General features: G+C 32.5%; 1 non-coding gene across 1 annotated transcript; it reads right to left on the reverse strand.

Moving 5' to 3' along the window:
• Positions 1-2,623: 2,623 nt before the first annotated feature.
• On the reverse strand, positions 2,624-2,730 carry LOC116111858. Its single transcript, XR_004125131.1, has one exon. It is a non-coding gene; the product is annotated as a small nucleolar RNA R71 (small nucleolar RNA).
• Positions 2,731-5,943: the final 3,213 nt, after the last annotated feature.

Raw genomic sequence — 5,943 nt, forward strand, 5'->3', positions numbered from 1 at the left:
CAATATAATAAATAAATCATTATAAATATTTGTAATATATATATATTATACATATATGTTATAATATGAAACAAAAGTTATACATTCAACTTATATTGATATACATTTAACATTATACATTATACATTATATATTATATGATATATACTATATAAGTATAATAAATATAGCATATATATGTTGTACATTATAATTATACATAATATGCTATTATCTATAATCTTACGTTAATACATAATATTATGTAATATATTTTTGTTTGTTTGATTGATTTAATGAATCAATAAATCACTATAATTTTTTTTTTGTCCCTCATTGAATCATTATTTCAATTCTATTACCTAATTGTCTTTGTTATATTGTGAATTGTGATAGTTTTTATTTAGAATTTATTATAAATATATGGTAGTTATTTATTTAAAATTTATTATAATATATATGTAAATGTACATATATATACATTATATTATATATTAAGAGACCTTATTAAAAAAAAAAAAAAAAAAAAAAAAAAAAAAAAAAAAAAAAAAAAAAAAAAAAAAAAAAAAAAAAATGTATACTTATTACTTAATACAATAATACATAATATTATACTATTAATATATAATATATTTATATATATGTATAATGTATTATAATTATCATTTTGATATTTGGATTCATTATAATCATTAATCAGGGGCGGATCCAAAACTTGTTGAGGACTTGAGGGTGGGCATTTGAACAAAAAAATACTAATATGTATAATTTCTAGATTTTGCCCTACCCTAATAGAATTGTTAATTATATATTTAATTTTTTTTTTTTGTCTTTACGTTTAATATGTATATTATATATTTAATTTTTTTTTGGTTGATATATATAATTTGGAGAAAAGAATAATAAAAGTATAAAACTAAGGATACAAAAATACAAAAAGAACCCCAAACGGGGAATCCACGAATTCCCTGTTTGGGGAATGGGCTTTTTTTGGGGATTCCCCGAACGGGGCTGGGATTGGGCTTTCGGGCCGGGGCCGGAGATAGGGGTCCCCCCCAGCCCGTGCCCATCCCTAACCGGGGCACAGTCACGGTAGTTAAGAATTTGTTATTTGTTTAGGAAAATAGGGTTAAGAGTCCTAAACCAAATAGAATTAAGGAAAATAAAACCCTAACCCTTGTGGGATATAAATAGAAGTCTTTTAACATTAATTAAGGGATTCTTTGGGGGAAGAATTAGAGGAGGCTAATGCAAGAGAATATCAAAGTGACAGAATTTCTAAAGCTTTTGATTGGCAATATAGAGAAGTCTTCTTATTTCTTTCTTGAGCTCATGTTTCTTATTTCAATGAAGATGATTATTTCTTTCATGTTGATTATGAACTAAACTTATTCTCTAGGGCTAAGATGTAGGCCAATCTCTTGATTATGTGTTGATTTATTTATGTTGATTTTTATTAAGATTTCTTCATAAGTTCTATTATTATGCTTAATGTTTTTTATTCTTAAGGGCCCAAGAATTGAATGAACTAATGTACTAGGTTGAGATCGAGAGATGATACTCAGTTGGTCTATGGTAGTAAAACCATAGGTTGACGAACGCTAGAGATAGGACGATTTGTGAGGTTTTGGTAAACTCCATAAAGCGTAATGATCTCCAATTGCTTAAATTTGATTAGAGATAATTTGGATTAGAAATTAGGGGTTAATTTGATAATTGTTCGAGAGAAAGTTATTGGAAATTTAGGGAGTTTGACCTGTAGGAAGAGCTTAATAAAATTAGCACAAGTGATCAATACATATGACTAAGAGTTGGTGTGAAATCTATGCCCTAGGTCTAATCATCTTGCTCTAAACCCACAGATTTATTTTAGTTGTTTTCTTTTCAGTTTTTTTTTTTTTTCTTAATTTCAATTGCTAATTTTATTTAATTTAGGTTTTCCTTGATACAATTTGGATTAATCAAATAGTAACAAGATAGTAAATTTTGGTAATTGATAGTAGTAATTCCCTTGGGTTCGACATCCGTGTTCTTACACTTTATTACTTACACGATTTCGTACACTTGCGAAAATCCACAACAAGTTTTTGACACCGTTGCCGGGGATTGTTTTTATATTATCAATATCAATACAAGCTGTTTAGTTGCTAATGTGGTTTGTATTATATCTTTTTTTAAATTATTTTAGTTTTTAGTGCTTTAATTTTTAGTTCTATATTTTTAGTGTTGGACTATACAGAGGGGTTAGTTCAATGACTGATGCAAGAGTTGAAGTTGTTCAAAGAGCATTGAAGGACTACTCTAGTCTTACTATTGAAGGGTGTTATTCTAGCATCAGGAAGCCACCAGTTCAAGCGAATACTTTTGAAATAATGCCAGCAATTATTCAATTGATACATTCGGTTCAATTCGCAGGGTTACCTAATGATGATCCCAACATGCACATTGCCAACTTTCTGGAGCTATGCGACACATTTAGACACAATAGAGTATCCGATGATGCAATTAGGCTTAGACTTTTTCCATTCTCTCTTTGGGATAAAGCTAAGAGTGGTTGATTTCTCTGCCATCAAGAAGTATTACTACATGGAATGAGTTAGCTCAAGCATTCCTTATGAAATATTTCCCACCTGTCAAGTCTACTAAGATGAGGAGTGACCTCACTAATTTTTTCCAGCAAGATATGGAGTCACTCTATGAAGCTTGGGAGAGATATAAGGATCTCTTACGGAGCTGTCCTCACCATGGGCTGCTAATATGGTCACAAGTGTAGACGTTTTACAATGGGTTGTTGCCAAATATACAAGTGATGATTGATGCTGCAAGTGGGGGAGCTTTGAATAATAAAACACTAGAGGAAGCCTATAAATTGATTGAGGTGATGGCTAGCAACAATTACATGAGACCTTTGGAAAGGAATGTTCAAGGAGAGTAGCGGGAGTGCATGAAGTCGATGGCTACACCGCATTGGCCGCTCAACTTTCAGCCATCCAAAAACAATTAGGTGTTGCTCTCACAGTTAATGCTATTGAAACTCGTTCTCTAACATGTGAATTTTGTGTAGGAAATCATTTATCTAGAGATTGCCAAGTAGGAAGTCTGTTTGCTCAACTTGAACAAGTGCATCATGTCAACAATTTTCAAATAGGGCAAGAGAATACATACTCAAGCATATATACTCCAACATGGGAAAATCATCCAACCTTCGTTTGGAGTAACAACAATGAGCACAAACCACCACCAAGCTTCCAACCTCAAGAAAAGAGATTGAATATGGAGAGAGTACTCACTAAATTCAAGGAGGAGTTAGGAAAAAGATTTGATAAGAATGAAGCTCAACTCCAAAAGTATGAAGTTTTATTGCAAAACCAATCCACTTCCATATGAAATCTTGAAACTCAAATGGGGCAAATCCACAATACTTTCGCGGGAAGAGTTCAAGGAACATTTTCAAGTGATACCGAGAAGAATCCGAAGGAGAGAGTCAATGCTATCATGCTGAGAAGTGGTAAGGAGTTGAAGGAAGCAAGCAAAGAAAGAGAAACAAGGGAAAAACTTGAAGATGAAAAAGAGGGGAGAACCAAGTGTGCCGCAGCACGGTGTTGCGGCACAGGGGCAGAAATTGACGAAAATGCCCATGTTGTGACGAACGATGACACGACCCTCCCATATCCTCACAGAGTGCAGAAACAGAGAATATACAAGTAATTTGGTAAGTTTATTGACATGTTTAGAACTTTACACATTAACATTCCTTTTGTAGACATGTTGGAGCAAATGCTTAAGTACGCAAAATTTCTAAAGGAGATTCTTACCAGGAAGAGAAGGTTTGAAGAACATGAGACAGTGATACTTACGGAAGAATGTAGTGCATTGCTATTAAAGAAACTACCACAAAAGCTCAGAGATCCAAGGAGTTTCACAATTCCTTGCACAATAGGTAGTATTCATTTTGATAAGGTTTTATGTGATCTAGGTGCTAGTGTAAATTTAACGCCCTTTTCAATTTATAAGAAACTAGGCCTAGGGGAAGTAAAACCAACCACTGTTCATCTTCAATTAGTAGATAAGTCTATAAAATATCCTAGGGGAGTAGTAGAGGATGTCTTAATAAAAGTAGATAAACTATTTTTCTCGATAGATTTTATTGTATTAGATATGGAAGAAGATCGGGAGGTGCCTCTAATTTTAGGAATACCTTATCTAGCTATGGGTAGAACGCTGATAAATGTTCATAAAGGAAAACTAATCTTGAGGGTTGAGGATGAACAAGTTGAATTTAATGTTTTTGATACTATGAAATGTCCACCCAAGTTAGATACTTGCTTTATGATTAGCATCCTTGATGATAAAGTAGCTGAGACCTTAGAAGAAAAATACCCTCGTTTACCCCTAGAAAAATGTGTTGTCAATTTTAGGACTTTGGAGGAGGAAATTGAGAATAAGAGAGAAAGGGAGCAATTGAAGCTTTATGTAGATGGTGGCATTAAGGATAGAAGGATTTGGATATTCCTAGATGATCCAGATTGAAGGAGTCAAAAAGTCGAGCTTACGACTCAAATAAAGTGCTTCTTGGGAGGCAACCCAAGCTCTCTACTTTAATTTTGAGTTTTGTTTTGAATTTATTTTAAATTTTTGTTTAATGTGTAAGTTGTGATAACTTTGGTTTGGTTTGATATGTTAGTTGTTTCTGTTTCACCCATAATTTTTGTTATGCACACTAAATTGGCCAAGAAAGGCACATAGTTTGTTTTTTTTTTTTACTAGATTTCCAATGACTATTGGACACAGCAAACGTTATGCATGCCTTCACGCGATTATCTCCACATTCATCTTGAACACGAAGGGTATTGTAGTTGTTCTCTTTGCAATGGTCATCTCTAACGGTTGGGGTAAGGAATATTTTTTTTCTTTTATATGGCCAAATTTGGTTTCATTCGTTGGACATATTTTGAATATCTTTTGTTTTTAATTATGTCTTTAAAAAGCTTTTGGGTGGAATTGTTTAGGTATGTTGTAGGGTCAAAGAGTCAATGTATTTTGTTTTGTTTTGGAACTCATACATAAGTCAATGATAAGACCATGATTGTGAATTTGTGACATTGAGATTTTATTAACTTTCATATAGTGTAAAGATGATAGTGGATGACAATTGCATTTAGTTATGACTCTCTTGGGAATGGGTTTGATTGGTTGAATAATTCGGAAACTTAGAGACATTTTATGTATGTTTTTATGGGCAATAATTTTTTTTTGGTGAAAATTGTGCATAAACTCTAGAACTCATTTGATAACCACTTGAGGCGAAATACTAGAGTCCTCATTGCTTAGGATATGATTTAGGCAATTTTCATTGGAACGATTGAGCCTTTCAAGCCAACCTATATTATTTTATCCCTAGTTAACCCTTTGAGCCTATATATACACTTGGTAAGCCTTATTTTTTTTTTTTTTTTTTTTTTTGGTTTTAAACCCACTATATCTCACTTTGATGATGAAGCCTAAAACACTTTCCGACTCATCTTATTGCGAGAGACTTCATTTGGGATGGCCTTAGAAGAAAAACTCATTAAAAGAAGTGTGGTAGAAGAGAGTAAATATATCTTTTGGACCATAACCTGAGTATGTGCAATGAGATAGGTTGTGGGGGCTGTGAAAAGAAAAAAAAATGATAGTAGAAACAAGGTGGGGTAGACAATTTTTTTATGAGTTGCTATCTTTCTAAGTAAAAAAAAAGCAAAAAAAAGAAGAAAAAAAAAAATTTTGCAGAAAAATGGGAAGAAGTAGCTGGGGAGAAGAATTGAAATGAGGTACATTACATGAGGGTTTGTGCTAATGTTAGAAGGAATAGTTCAATCAATGTGAAAGAGTAAAGGGTGAATGAGAAGGGAAGCAAGGAGGAGATTGTTCATGGTCATTTATTGTAAAATATTAAGTCTCTTACATTTTGTTAAACATTCCTTT

Source organism: Pistacia vera, unplaced genomic scaffold (assembly GCF_008641045.1).
Source record: "Pistacia vera cultivar Batoury unplaced genomic scaffold, PisVer_v2 Contig650, whole genome shotgun sequence".
In the NCBI taxonomy this organism is placed as follows: Eukaryota; Viridiplantae; Streptophyta; class Magnoliopsida; order Sapindales; family Anacardiaceae; genus Pistacia; species Pistacia vera.